General features: G+C 34.5%; 1 long non-coding RNA gene across 1 annotated transcript in view; it reads left to right on the top strand.

Moving 5' to 3' along the window:
• The window catches only part of LOC128316260 (uncharacterized), a 176,527-nt gene that overhangs the window by 156,543 nt on the left and 3,423 nt on the right, over positions 1-16,561 (top strand). Inside the window, exons 3-4 of the long non-coding RNA XR_008299858.1 lie at positions 7,501-7,653; positions 14,979-15,139. This is a non-coding gene — a long non-coding RNA (uncharacterized LOC128316260). The remainder of the gene's footprint in view (positions 1-7,500; positions 7,654-14,978; positions 15,140-16,561) is intronic.

Here is a 16,561-nt window from a genome sequence, read left to right as displayed (position 1 = left end):
TTGGTATCCCAGAGGAGGAAGAGAGAAGGAAAGGTGCTGAAGGTGTACTTGAAGAAATAATAGCTGAGAACTTCCCTGATCTGGGGAAGGAAAAGGCATTGAAATCCAAGAGGCACAGAGAACTTTCAGACGTAACTTGAATCAATCTTCTGCATGACATATCATAGTGAAACTAGAAAAATACAAGGATAAAGAGAAAATTCTGAAAGCAGCTAGGGATAAACGTGCTCTAACATATACAGGGAGACTGATAAGACTTGTGACCAATCTCTCTACTGAAACTTGGCAGGCCAGAAAGGAATGGCAGGAAATCTTCAATGTGATAAACAGAAAAAATATACAGCCGAGAATCCTTTAACCAGCAAGTCTGTCATTTAGAATAGAAGGAGACATAAAGGTCTTCCCTAACAAACAAAAACTGAAGGAATTCGTCACCATTAAACCAGCCCTATAAGAGATCCTAAGGGGGATCCTGTGAGACAAAGTACCAGAGACATCGCTACAAGCATGAAACCTATAGACATCACAATGACTCTAAACCCATATCTTTCTATAATAACACTGAATGTGAATGGACTAAATGTGCCAACCAGAAGACATAGGGTATCAGAATGGGTAAAAAAACAAGACCCATCTATTTTCTGTCTACAAGAGATTCATTTTAGACCTGAGGTCACCTTCAGATTGAGAGTGAGGGGATGGAGAACTATTTATCATGTTACTGGAAGTGAAAAGAAAGCTGGAGTAGCCATACTTATATCAGACAAACTAGACTTTAAATGAAAGGCTGTAACAAGAGATGAAGAAGGGCATTATATAATAATTACAGGGTCTATCCATCAGAAAGAGCTAACAATTATAAATGTCTATGCGCCAAATACGGGAGCCCCAAATATATAAAACAATTACTCACAAACATAAGCAACCTTATTGGTAAGAATGTGGTAATTGTAGGGGACTTTAACACTCCACTTACAGAAATTGATAGATCATCTAGACACATGGTCAATAAAGAAACAAGGGCCCTGAAGGATATATTTAGAGCTCTGCATCCCAAAGCAACAGAATATATTTTCTTCTCGAGTGCACATGGAACATTCTCCAAGATATCACCTACTGGGTCGCAAAACAGCCCTTCATAAGAATACAAGAATTGAGATCATACCATGCATACTTTCAGACCACAATGCTATGAAACTTGAAATCAACCACAGGAAAAAGTCTGGAAAACCTCCAAAGCATGGAGGTTAAAGAACACCCTACTAAAGAATGAATGGGTCAACCAGGCAATTAGAGAAGAAATTAAAAAATATATGGAAACAAACAAAAATGAAAATACAACAATCCGAACACTTTGGGATGCAATGAAGGCAGTCTTGAGAGGAAAATACATTGCAATCCAGGCCTATCTCAAGAAACAAGAAAAATCCCAAATACAAAATCTAACAGCACACCTAAAGGAAATAGAAGCAGAACAGCAAAGACAGCCTAAACCCAGCAGAAGAAGAGAAATAATAAAGATCAGAGTAGAAATAAACAATATAGAATCTAAAAAAATTGTAGAGCAGATCAACGAAACCAAGAGTTGGTTTTTTGAAAAAATAAACAAAATTGATAAACCTCTAGCCAGGCTTCTCAAAAAGAAAAGGGAGATGACCCAAATAGATAAATCATGAATGAAAATGGAATTATTACAACCAATCCCTCAGAGATACAAACAATTATCAGGGAATACTATGAAAAATTATATGCCAACAAATTGGACAACCTGGAAAAAATGGAAAAATTCCTAAACAGGCACACACTTCCAAAACTCAATCAGGAGGAAATAGAAAGCTCGAACAGACCCATAACCAGGGAAGAAATTAAATCAATTTTCAAAAATCTCCCAACAAATAAGAGATCAGGACCAGATGGCTTCCCAGGGGAGTTCTACCAGATGTTTAAAGCAGAGATAATACCTATCCTTCTCAAGCTATTCCAAAAAATAGAAGGGGAAGGAAAACTTCCAGACTAATTCTATGAAGCCAGCATTACTTTGATTCATAAACAAGACAGAGACCCATTAAAAAAAGAGAACTACAGGCCAATATCCCTGATGAATATGGATGCAAAAATTCTCAATAAGATACTAGCAAATTGAATTCAACAGCATATAAAAAGAATTATCCACCATGATCAAGTGGGATTCATTCCTGGGATGCAGGGCTGGTTCAACATTTGCAAATGAATCAACGTGATACACCACATTAATAAAAGAAAAGAAACATATGATCCTGTCAATCAATGCAGAAAAGGCCTTTGACAAAATTAAGCAACCTTTGTTAATAAAAACCCTCGAGAAAGTCGGGATAGAAGGATCATACTTAAAGATCATAAAGCCATTTATGAAAAGCCCACAGCTAACATCTTTCTCAATGGGAAAAACTGAGAGCTTTTTCCCTGAGATCAGGAACACGACAGGGATGTCCACTTTGACCGCTGTTGTTTAACATAGTGTTGGAAGTTCTAGCATCAGCAATCAGACAACAACAGGAAATCAAAGGCATCAAAATTGGCAAATATGAAGTCAAGATTTCACTTTTTGCAGATGAGATGATATTATACATGGAAAATCTGATAGACTCCACCAAAAGTCTGCTAGAACTGATACATGAATTTAGCAAAGTTGCAGGATACAAAATCAATGTACAGGAATCAGTTGCATTCTTATACACTAACAATGAAGCAACAGAAAGACAAATAAAGAAACTGATCCCATTCACAATTGCACCAAGAAGCATAAAATACCTAGGGATAAATCTAATCAAAGATGTAAAAGATCTGTATGCTGAAAACTATAGAAAGCTTATGAAGGAAATTGAAGAAGATATAAAGAAATGGAAAAGCATTCTGTGCTCATGGATTGAAAGAAAAAATATTGCCAAAATGTCAATACTACCCAAAGCTATCTACATATTCAATGCAATCCCAATCAAAATTGCACCAGCATTCTTCTCGAAACTAGAACAAGCAATCCTAAAATTCATATGGAACGACAAAAGGCCCCGCATAGCCAAAGTAATTTTCAAGAAGACAAAAGCAGGAGACATCACAATCCCAGACTTTAGCCTCTACTACAAAGCTGTCATCATCAAGACAGCATGGTATTGGCACAAAAACAGACACATAGACCAATGGAATAGAATAGGAACCCCAGAACTAGACCCACAAACGTATGGCCAACTAATCTTTGACAAAGCAGGAAACAACATCCAATGGAAAAAAGACAGTCTCTTTAACAAATGGTGCTGGGAGAACTGGACAGCAACATGCAGAAGGTTGAAACTAGACCACTTTCTCACACCATTCACAGAAACAAACTCAAAATGGATAAAGGACCTGAATGTGAGACAGGAAACCATCAAAACCCTAGAGGAGAAAGTAGGAAAAGATCTCTCTGACCTCAGTCGTAGCAATTTCTTACTTGACACATCCCCAAAGGCAAGGGAATTAAATGCAAAAATGGACTATTGGGACCTCATGAAGATAAAAAGCTTCTGCACAGCAAAGGAAACAACCAACAAAAGTAAAAGGCAACCAACGGAATGGCAAAAGATATTTGCAAATGACATATCGGACAAAGGGCTAGTATCCAAAATGTATAAAGAGCTCACCAAACTCCACACCGGAAAAACAAATAACCCAGTGAAGAAGTGGGCAGAAAACATGAATAGACACTTCTCTAAAGAAGACATCCGGATGGCCAACAGGCACATGAAAAGATGCTCAACGTCGCTCCTCATCTGGCAAATACAAATCAAAAGCACACTCAGATATCACCTCACACCAGTCAGAGTGGCCAAAATGAACAAATCAGGATACTATAGATTGTGGACAGCATGTGGAGAATCGGGAGCCCTCTTGCACTGTGGTGGTAATGCAAATTGGTGCAGCCACTCTGGAAAACGGTGTGGAGGTTCCTCAAAAAATTAAAAACAGACCTACCCTATGACCCAGCAGTAGCACTGCTAGGCATTTACCCAAGGGATACAGGAGTACTGATGCATAGGGGCACTTGTACCCCAATGTTTATAGCAGCACTCTCAGCAATAGCCAAATGATGCAAAGAGCCTAAATGTCCATCAACTGATGAATGGATAAAGAAATTGTGGTTTATATACACAATGGAGTACTATGTGGCAATGAGAAAGAATGAAATATGGCCCTTTGTAGCAACGTGGATGGAACTGGAGAGTGTGATGCTAAGTGAAATAAACCATACAGAGAAAGACAGATACCATATGGTTTCACTCTTATGTGGATCCTGAGATACTTAACATAAACCCATGGGGGAGAGGAAGGAAAAAAAAAAGAGGTTAGAGTGGGAGAGAGCCAAAGCATAAGAGACTCTTAAAAACTGAGAACAAACTGAGGGTTGATGGGGGGTGGGAGGGAGGGGAGGGTGGCTGATGGGTATTGAGGAGGGCACCTTTTGGGATGAGCACTGGGTGTTGTATGGAAACCAATTTGACAATAAATTTCATATATTGAAAAAAAAAGAATTTCTGGAGACCTATTTACAAAATTATTAATATGTTATTGAAGTTTTCTGCATCCAAAGTTTTTGTCAATAGCTTTCAAAATATAAACATTTAAATATAATATTATCCTGAACGTTTTATTGCAGACACATTGGTGAAATTCTTTATTGCAGCCAAATAGTACAGTGTTGTGTAGAGATAATTTATCAGTGAATAGTCTTGGACAAAGTATGCAAAGTTATGTTTTTATATGTAAAAATATCAGTTATAGCATTCAAAATCATCTTTTTTTTAATGCTTATTTTTTTGAGAGAGAGAGAGACAGAGAGAGACAGAGACAGAGATCAAGCAGTGGAAGGGGAGAGAGAAAGAGGGAGACACAGAATTGAGGCAGGCTCCAGGCTCTGAGCTGTCAGCACAGAGCCCCACGTGGGTGAATGTACGAACCGTGATATCATGACCTGAGCCGAAGTCGGACACTAACTGACTGAGCCACGCAGGCGCCCCTCAAAATCATCTATGCCACTCATCCAATAATGTGTCAAGAAAGTCAGTTAATATATATTTACACCAATCTAAAAAGTTACTAAAGAAGGGATTACTAAAGCAGGGAGCAGGTAGAAATAATAGAAAGGAAATATATTACAATTTAGAAAATCATTAATAATTGAATATCTTTTTTATATGTGTGTACTCTCAAAGTAAGTTGGATTAGGATGGAAAGCCCTGTGTCATACTGAAGAATGTTTTCAGATATACTTTTATTCATTAATCAGGAAAAGAAAAATAAATGAGCTACCAGTTAGGAAGTAAGAATTTGCATTAAGCACCCAGCGTGTTGTTGTCATTTTGTTAATGTCATTTTGTTAATTTTGTTACTGTTTTTGACAGTCATGAAATTCATGTAGAAAACTCCTCAGTTCATAGTCATTTTTAGCACTGACCCATGCACAATTGTCATTATTTTGTATCTCTCCTCTGTCTTCCACCTTCAACTCGGCTTTTATACACCATTTTTCTTGATTGCAAATAAATAATTAATTAGAAACTGATAATATTTTCATGCCTGTTTTACATCGATGGTATTGGCTGTACTTTTTTCCTTTGTTTTTTGGCCTAATATTATGTTTTTGCAAATTACTCATGTTGGTTTATGTAGGTAGATTCATTTCTTTTTACCACTGTGGAGTAATCCATCATCACATTATATATTTCAGTTGAGCATTCTTCTTCTAACAGATACAATAGCTTCTTATTGCAAGTTTCCAACAAGCAGAGTTTGTGATGAAAATTTTTGTGTGTCATTTATTGAGGGAGTTCTCCTAGGAGAAACTTGTAAGGTAGTGAGGAAAGCAGGTAGAAAAGTGGTTTCAGGACTCATCTAGCCTGATCCTAAGGGGCTCTTGAATGTGAATTTTACTTCAGAGGTTGCCCTGCCCAGAGGCAAAGAATTTGGATTATTTATGTCCACTTCAATCCATTACTCATAGGTTAATGGATGGCTTTGAGACAGAACTAGATAAAGAGAGTGGAAAGGTGAGTTTGGAAACCGTGTAGGCACCTCCTGGGTTGGAAACTTCTGTCAACCAACGTTGATCCTCTGAAGAAAGGTGCAGGTGTGAAGTTTTAGTGACCAATACCCATGGGAGTTGTGGGATGGGTACACAAGTCCTACAAAGAGAAGATGGTCAGGACATCAGTAGCATCTGCTACAATTAGGTCGCTTATATCTCCTTACTATCAAAACTATAATAGGATGGATATTTTTGTTCATGTTCCGTTTTGCACTGTTGCCAGTGTTGCAATATGACAGTCTGGAAGTGGAAGTGCAACACTACCTTTCACTGAAATCTGCTAAATAACACATCTACTGTTGAGTCATTTACACTACTGCCTGCAATGCATGAAGATTCCTACCTTTTCCTATATTTGCTTGCACTTCATGTTATTCATGTTATTCTAATATTGGGAAAAATGATGTGTATTAAGCTATATTTCATTATGGTTTTAATTTTTTAAGTTACTACTGAGTTTGAATATCACTTCATGTAGATATTGGATTGCCTTTCTATTAATTATACATTCATATTTTGACCATTTTTTTTATTTCCTTTCTCATTTGTGAGAATGCTTTGCACAAATTTTATTTTATTTTATTTTCAATATATGAAATTTATTGTCAAATTGGTTTCCATACAACACCCAGTGCTCATCCTAAAAACTTTGCACAAATTTTAGATATCAAGGGCAAGATAGGAATTATCCAATTTTTATGTGTTCACTCAAATATTTATATGGCCATCAGTCAACATACAATATTTATATAACAGTATCAGCACCATTGTTGATTTCCTTTAACTTCTTTTATATGGAATTTTCAAAGGAGAAACTGTACCTTAGTATCCCAAATTGAACTTGGATTGTATCTTTTCATTTCAAAGGACTATATCCATTTTGTTAATAGAAATTATAAAAAGATTAATGACCCATTTTTCTTTGGTGACAAGAGCAGCTTAGATTAATACAGAGAAGTTCAGTCAGTACAGAAATGACAATATTTGGTTAAAAAATATTTGAGACCTTTGTAAGTGTGTGAACCAAGCATTTAAAATATATTGGTTGACAACCTAGTGAAATTCAGTTCTTTTAAGAATTACTTGATGGCAAATTAATTTTTATATCAGCTATTAGGTGGAAACATGATATTCTTGGATTTCTTTAAAAAGATCACAAAAAAACAAAACCGTTTCTCTACAAAGCCTTCACTAATCCTTGACGTGTAAGGTACTATTTGAATATAAATTGAATATAAAAGTATACAGCAAGGCATTTTTATTATATTTTACATAGAGTGAACTGGGGGTTAGGAAGGTAAAATCAGGTTTTTAACATCAAAACTGGCATTCAAACTTTAATGTGCCTGATTCCAAAGACTGTCCTTAACCATTATGCTTCCCTGCTATTCCTCTCCTTTCAGAGGACTGAGATGTGTGGATCTGGGCTGTGTGGAACTTGGTTCAAGCATATGATTCGAGGGAAAAAATATCCAATTCATCACTGTATGCCCTTTGGGTTTCAGACTACTGAATCTTATAGCTCATGCAAAGACTCTGCCCAGAGAGCCTAACAGGTGAGTTTTTATTTTACAGCTTTTAAGGCACCACTTTTCCTTGTCACAAATTCTCTGCTAAAACAGAAAGAGGGTGAACACTTTCAGTTCTTTCCATGACACTTGTATAACTCTGAACAAAAATCTGAAAAAAGATATGAAATAAAAATATTGATTTGTCTTATAACTTCACATTTAAAAAAAACCTAGTCACACCTAATTCACAGAAATTTTCAGACTAATCTGTGGTAAAATAGAATGCAAGAATGGGCCAATATAATGAAATCTGTTATAAATTCCATCTCATCTTTTTAAATGTTTTAAAAACTATTTCCAAAATCTAAAAATACCAAAATAGAATAAAAGCTCACAGTAAACTAAAAAAATAAATACAATAACAACTTTACATGAAAAGTAATATAAATAGAATAATAAGAAAGACTTTACTTATTTTTAAAAACAAAAGGCATCTCCATTAAACTCCAGTCCCTTAATGACAATATTTTAAATCTTTTGAAATTTGTTAACAATGAAATATGAGATATAGAAATACTGACATGAGTTTAGCCAAAATGTTAATAGTATATAAGAGAAATTTCCATTCAATTCATATTAATATCCTTTAAAGAAAGGGTACATTGTTCTGTACACAGAGTGGCAATGATTGATATTCTAAAATGATAAAATTCTCCTTTTGCAAAGACATGGATGGAGCTATAGAACATTATGCTAACCAAAATAAGTCAATTAGAGTAAGATAAATACCATATAATTTCACTCATCTGTGGAATTTAATAAACAAAACAAATGAGCAAAGGGAAAAAATAAAAGAGAGAGAGATCGGTAAACCAAGAAACAGACTCTTAACTATAGAGAACAAACTGATGGTTATGGGAGTTGAGGGGGGATGGGTAAAATAGGTGATGGGGATTAAGGAGGACACTTGTGATGAGAACAGGTGTTGTATGGAAGTGCTGAATCACTGTATTGTACACTTGAGACTAATATTACAGTGTTTGTTAGCTAACTGGAATTTACATTAAAACTTAAAAAAATAAATTCCAAGATCACACAACAAAATTTTTAAAAATGATGAATTTCTCCTCCATTTATACAAATTTATTTTAGATGGATTTAATATTAAAACAGAAAGAAATAAAATAATTGCAATACAGTTGAATGATTCTTATCTTTGAATGGGAAAATCATCTCTAAGCATAAATACTGTAAACAAAATTACAACACAAGTGACAGCCTTGCTTCTAGTTGCCTCCCCTTGACTTGAGTTTTCGGGCTAGTAAACCAGGCCTGACAGGCCTCCACAAAGCAACACAGGCAAGGTGAAAGGGCCACATTTATTCTGACACAATTGCTTACGACACTGCTAATGCAGTAGCTTTCAAAATGTGATGTTCACCATTTCCATAGCAAGTGAGTACTTTCTGTTATCCAACAGCCAAAATTCTTGGAAGAAAACAAATCAATGGCCAGATGTCTATCCTGCTAATTAGAGAATCAGATCAATTAACAGCTACAATTCCCTAATTCATCTTTCAAATTCCCATTGAAATGGCTGAACCTAGAAATGCAATGTGGAGAGTAAAATTTATTTCTTTACTAAATATACTGAATTCTACTCTCTAATTTTAATAATAAAAAATGGATCTGAAACATGTTAAAATCTCTAAATTGATGAGTTTGAAATCATCAGAAGGATCTGACTTGATGGCAGGAATAAATGTTAAGTCAGGTGCAAAAACAAAGTGACACAGACATCCAAAATTATATAATCAATCTCTTAATACATTAAATGTGGTTGAGAATATATGAAGACCTAAAACTTTATCTTGGAAATAAAAATTATAAAACTTGTCTTTATCCAGGATTGAAAAAAGGAAAGGAACTTAGAATGATAATTAAGTTTCCACTTTGGTTCGTTAAATTTAAAAGGCCATAAATGATTAGATGAAAAATTCTTATTTCTTTACTATGTGTATATATTGAAAGGAAACCTCAGATTCTAATGTAAGTTTTATGGGAATTGTTTCAGGATTGCTACTTTAATGCTGATACTAGATAAGTTTTAGTATCTCAAGGCTTCTCTAATCTTCTGGGACCTGAATTTCTCTAGGATTTTGAATTTGACACTTCATTGACTTGCTGTATAATAATTGACATGTGCTACAGCACTGATTTATTGGAATCTTCTACAAAGTCAAGTATAATTGATAAATCTGGCTTAAACACTATAATGTCAAAAGGGAGACAGTTTTCATCTAATGAAAACATGTCAGATTCATTGAGCTACCATGCTCAACCTAACACCAAGAATTAATATAACTCAAATTAGTTCCAAATGGTGCTTTTTAAAATTTCAGCATATGTAGCATAATTGTAGCAGTTTAAAGATGGTCCATTTGAAGGTATATTTGAATTTCTTAAAAAGAGGCACTGTCTGGAGAAGCCAAAATAAGGCAACACTTTACAAATTAGAAAGTCTACATTTGAAGGACTTACTCTATTAGTCAATATATTTTTTGATATTTAAAACAAAAAATCAGGTGCATTCTGGAAAGTAAACCTCACCTATGCTTCTATGCACAGGAAATTTGAGAACTACATGCATCAACAACACTCTAGTTCATAGAGTTCCAAGTTGATGTTCCCATGTTCCAGTGGTCAGTGTGTCCGGACTGATTTTAAATTCCCAAAGAAAGGAGATATTTTCTATCCATAAACCCAACCCAGAAATAAGTCAATCATATGAATTTCAAGTTATTTATTTTTTTATTAAAATTGTTTTTAATGTTTTTATTTGTTTTTGAGACAGAGAGAGAGCATGAGCAGGGGAGGGGCAGAGAGAGAGGGAGACACAGAATCTGAAGCAGACTCCATGCTCTGAGCTGTCAGCACAGAGCCTGACACTGCCCGAACTCATAGACCGTGAGATCATGACCTAAGCTGAAGTCAGATGCTTAACCGACTGAGCCACCCAGGCGCCCCCAAGTTATTGTTTATAAGGAACATTACTTTATGCTTCATATTTTGTACCCTTCATCTGTTTTGGAGTATACATTGTATTTGTCTACTTACTCTTTCAAATTTTCACATTATAGAATTTGTTTGCATTAATCACAAAATTTTTTTTTGTATTTATTTATTTTTTAATGTTTATTTATTTTGAGAGAGAGAGAGAGCACGTGCTCACACGTGTGCAAGTATGAGCAAGGGAGAGGCAAAGAGAGAGAGATAGAAAGAGAGAATCCCAAGCAGGCTCCTCACTGTCAGCTCAGAGCCCAGCACAGGGCTGGATTCCATGAACCATGACATCATGACCTGCACTGTAACCAAGAGTCAAATGCTTAACTGACTGAGCCACCCAGGTGTCCCACAAAATATAATTTTAAAAAAGAGAAGCTGAAAAATAAAAATAACATACTGGGATAAATTTGAAAAATGTTTGACAGATAAATATTTTTGGTATTAAAAATATTTATAAAACTAAAACAAGAAAAATTTGAATACCTGAATTGGGAGGCAGGCCAAGATCACAGATGGGGAATTCAAAAATAAATATTAATATTAATGATATTTTTGAGAAACTATTCCATTTTACTAGACAACAAAGATTCTAATGAGATCTATGAGATACCAGATTTTTTTTAATCTATCATGTTGGAAAATATTCAAATCCAATGATTGTTGAGTATGTGCATAAGTGCTATCAAAGTGACATTTCCTTATATTATTGGTGAAAGTGTAAAAAGGCATAACTTTTCTTAAGGAAAATTTAGATATATACATGAAAACCTATAAGGTTGTTCTTATCCTTTTATCCAATAATTTTACTCTTAATAATTTTTCTAAGAAATAAAAATAGACATAAGTGATACATTTTTGTAAAATGTGTTCATTAAAGATGTCCTTTTGGGGCACCTGGGTGGCTCAGTTGATTAAGCATTGACTCTTGATTTCAGCTCAGGTCATGATCTCGTGTTTTATAAGATTGAGCTCTGCATTGTGCTCTGCTCTGACAGCGCAAAGCCTACTTGGGATTATCTCTCTCCCTCCCTCTCTCTCTGCCCCTCCCCTGCTCACTCTCTCTCTCTAATTCTCTCTCAGAATAAATAAATAAACATTAAAAAAGGTGTCCTTTTAATAAAAGGAAAGTTTGGAAATAGAGCAGGGAACTAAATAAGAGTACTCTACCAATTTATATTGAATACAGTTAAGATTATGTATATTTTATGGAGTTAATGTTGATATTCAAATATTAATTTAAAATTATAATTACAGAGTATTTCACTGTGGATATAATATATTTAATTCCTCAATTCTCTGTTTTGTTTTAATTTTATTAATGTATTTGAGAGAGAGCAAGAATACCCATGTACATTTGAGTGAAGAGGCAGAAGGAGAGAAAGAGAGGGAGAGAGAGAGAGAGGGAGAGAGGGAGAGAGAGAGAATCTTAACAGACTCCATGATCAGCACGGAGACCACTGTGGGGCTGGATCCCATGACCCTGGGATATTCAGTTGAGCCAAAATCAAAAGTTGGAGGCTCAACTGACTGAGGCGCTCAGGTGCCCCTCCTCAGTTCTCTGTTAAGGGTCAATTTGGTTGCTTCCAACCTTTAATTATTTAGTACAATACTGCAATGAATATCTTTGTGCAAAGGTTATTTTATAACTTTGTAATTTGGCAAAAATTCCTGAAAATGGTACTATTGATTTAGACAGCAAATACACATTTTTCATTTGATATTGTATAGTCCCCTTATGAGTTGTACTACTTTGCATCACCATCAGAAAAATAATGATCATTCTTGTTTCCCTACACCTTAGCCAAAAACTGTTTTCAAACTTTTATATATTTCTAAATAAAATGACTTTTCCCTTATTTATTATTATTATTTTTTGCTTATTATGAGTGAGATGGGGCATTTTAAAATATGATTTTAAAATCCATTTGCATTTATTGTTCTATGATTTATTTGTTCGTATATTTTGCCTATATTCTTATTGAATTGTTAGCATTTGACTTAATTTCTGTGACTTCTTTATATGTTAGGCCTACCAACATTTTGTCTCCGAGAAAACTTATAAATATTTTTCTCATTTTGTCATTTGCTTTTCCTCACAAATGTTTCTTTTCTTATTGTTTTTTGTTTCTCCAGACCTAACTACCAATCATTTCTTTATTTCTTCTAAGTTATAAGCCATAGTTAGGAAGATTTTTCTCTAACTCTTGAATAAAAGGAATTCATCTGTGTTTCTCCTAATATATATCTAGGTTTACTTATTTTTTCTTTTGAATTAAAAATCTATTTTGAATTTATACTGATTCTTGATGTGAGGAATTTTAATTGTTTCTATGAAGATATGAAGTTGTTATAATACTATTTATATAAAAGTCTATCTTTTCCTTACTGGTTTGAAATGCCACCTGTACCATATTCTAATTTTTTTTTTTTTTGTTTTTTGTTTCTTCTCTGGGGTCTGGTTTGAATGTTTTTATTCTGCTTCATGCTCTCTGTCCATGTTCTAAACCATACTATTTCTTTATTTAGAGGTAGGACTAGTCTGTTCTCATTGCTCTCTTTTAAAAGTTTATTGACTACTCTTACTAGTAGTTTTTCATATAATGACCCATCTATTTCTAGGAAGAAAAATTTAAAAACCTAATAGTATATTTGTTGGGATGAAATTTACAAATAATCATCTTTATGATGTTGAGTGTTTGTATGCATGTGTTTTCATTTGTTCGAATCTCCTTTTGTGTCTTTTAGAAATATATAATTTTCCTTATAAAGACATTTCCTTTTACACACATTTCTTAAGTTTAAGCTTAGTTTTTTTCCCCTATTGCACATATACTTCTAGCTTTCACCTAATTGGCTATCTGCTTATTTGAAGATTATTGATACCAAATAAGACATTCTTCAGTATATTTCTACTGTGAAATAAGAATAGTACCTGGTTGTGGTATTATACTATAGTTTTGCAAGATGTTACCGTTGGATAACTGGTACATGTTAGCTCTCTGTATTATTTCTTTCAATTACATGTGAACCTATAATTATCTCAAAATAAAAAAAAATAAAAATAAAGATGGCTATATTGGACTAATTTGTTACATACTTGTTATCAGACATAATTTCGGTAATGCATGTTTAAGTAATTTTCAGTGTAGAAAACAATATAGAAATAGAGAATACAATTATTACATATTATGTTTTTCAAACAGCCTAAAATCTAAGAACAATTGAGTCAGAAGTCTACAACTTAGAGAAAGAATTTATCAAACCCATAAATGCAGGATGTTCCAAAGTTGTTTTCTCTTAGGTATTCTTTGGGCATGCAGTATATGAAATGAATGAAATAGAAATGTCTTCTGGTACAGTTTCAATATTTCAATACCTCTTAAGATGACATTACAGTGACTTAGAAAATTAAATATGCATAAACATTAAAACCATAAGTATTTTGTGATGGTAATAAAATTTATAAGCAAGATGAAATTCCTAGAATCTGTAAAAAAAGGAAAAAGGCATTAAAAATAGGACATCAAAGTTACTGCAAAGCAAAAATATCCTGAAATGATAATATGAAATACAAACTGGAGGGAAATTTTCACTCTAAGTGGTAGACTTAATACAACCAGAGTTTGAACAAATCACAAGGAGAAAAGAACTAACAGCCAAATAGAAAATATACAAAGGACATGATTTGTGAAGATGAGGTATTGCTTTTCTTCTCTTACATTGTTAAAGTCCACTGTTTGATAAGACAGCATTACAGGGGTATAGGAAAACAGTTCCCATTGCTAAAAATCTAAATTAGCTTGACAGATTTGAGAGCATCTTGGCAATATACATCAAAATATGTAATCACAATACCGTTTGATTTAGAAATTTTAATTTTAGTTTTTTATCATATAAAATAAGCCCATTTATGTCTTTGAAAATACATAAAAAGTTCTCCATTGCTGCAGTATTTGTTATATCAAAAGACAAAGAATCTTAAATACCCTGCAATAAGGGACTGGCTATATTCACACCAGGAAATACCATACAGACACTAAAAATTGAGATAAATCTATCGTACTGATATTGAAAAATTGGTAAATGTATTCTTGAGAGAAGAAAGCATATGCTGCAAAATAACCTAAGGCACATAACATATATCATTATTTATATGATACTTATATGTGGGAACCTGTACGTATATAACACAATAAACTGCAAAGAGTGTTTTTATGTGGGGAGGATGTATGGAATGGGGTGAAAACATTTGTTGCCTATCTTTTTTTTCGTTTTTAAAATGTTTTTATTCATTTTTGAGACAGAGAGAAAGCACAAGCTGGGGAGGGACAGAGACAGAGAGGGAGACAGGAACCAAACTGGGCTCCATGCTGACAGCAGAGAGCCTGATGCGGGGCTCGAACTCATGAACAATGAGATCATGACCTGAGCTGAAGTCAGAAGCTTAGCTGACTGAGCCACCCAGGTGCCCCCTTATCTTTTTAATATTTGAATTTTTACCTATTTTGTTTTTCTAAAATATAATATTAAAATGGGAAGCTTCATGAAGGTTTTGACTAAAAGTCCAAGAAAAGTCCAGCCATGAGGTGCCAGGCCACAAAATAAAACTTTCAGAATAGAAAACCAGGACCTAGTTTTATAACCCAAATGTAGAGAAGAGAAGAGATCTATATTAGAACAAGAATTTCTTTTTTTATGTTTATTTATTTATTTTGAGAGAAAGAGAGAGAGAGAACATGAGCAAGGAAGGGAGGGGCAGAGAAAGAGGGTGAGAGAGAATCCCAAACAGGATCCATGCTGTCAGCAGAGTCTGACGTGTGGCTCAATCTCAGGAAACGTGAGATTAAGACCTGAGCCGAAATCAAGAGTGGGATGCTTAACCACCTGAGCCACCCAGGAGCCCTTTGGAAAGAATTTCTTTGAAGACTATAGCAAATATGTAAGAGGGTTGGGAGAATCCTTCTACCAAAGTCAATTGAAGAGGGTTTCAGTGAGACTTCTTAGAACTTGTCCTCTTTGGTTTGTAAGATACATTGGGATCATAACTGATTCACCTTGAGGCAATGAAAGACCAGAGGCTGTTTCTTTTCTTTTTTTTAATGTTTATTTATTTACTTATTTATTTTTTTGAGAGAGACAGACAGAATGTGAGTGGGGGAGAGGCAGAGAGAGAGAGAGAGATGCAGAATACAAAGCAGGCTCGGTGCTCCGTGCTGTCACCGCAGAGCCCAATGAGGGGCTTGAACTCACGAACCATGAGATCATGACCTGAGCTGAAGTCAGATGCTTAACTGACTCAGCCACACAGGCTCCCCCAGAGGCTGTTTCTACAGCCACAGTCTCTGATGGCAAAACAAGAGGTAGTTCTGTGGGCTCTTAGAATATGTTGGAATAAACAGTGAGATTGCAGAAAAAAAAAAAAAAGTCTGAATAGGGTTGTATCAAATGCCCAATAAATGAAGGAAGAAATATACATGATTTTCTATAGATGATGATTACCCAAGATCAAAAGAACTGCTGGTCAGTGTTTCCCAGCATTGAGAGTAAGTGGAGGGGTCTCCAAAATTACTATGAAAGCCCAAAACTTGATAGAGCATCAGCTTAAAACACTTGAAAAATGTTGACAGATATACACATATAGATATACATACACAGATATACATACATACATATACACATGTGTATATATGCATGTGTGTATATGTATATATAGTCATGTAACCACCACTATAATTAAGATATAGAAACTTTCAGTTACCCCAAAATTTCCTTCACTGCCCTTTACAATCAATCCTTCTCACACTCTGGCTTTGATCTATCTGCTAAAGATCTGGCTTCTATAAGCATGGATCGTCTGCTTATTCTAAGACTTCATGTACTAAAAGCC

This window comes from Acinonyx jubatus, chromosome A1 (genome assembly GCF_027475565.1).
Source record: "Acinonyx jubatus isolate Ajub_Pintada_27869175 chromosome A1, VMU_Ajub_asm_v1.0, whole genome shotgun sequence".
Lineage (NCBI taxonomy): Eukaryota > Metazoa > Chordata > Mammalia > Carnivora > Felidae > Acinonyx > Acinonyx jubatus.
The sequence above is the reverse complement of the archived record's forward strand: the minus strand, read 5'-3'. Positions and strand labels throughout refer to the sequence as shown.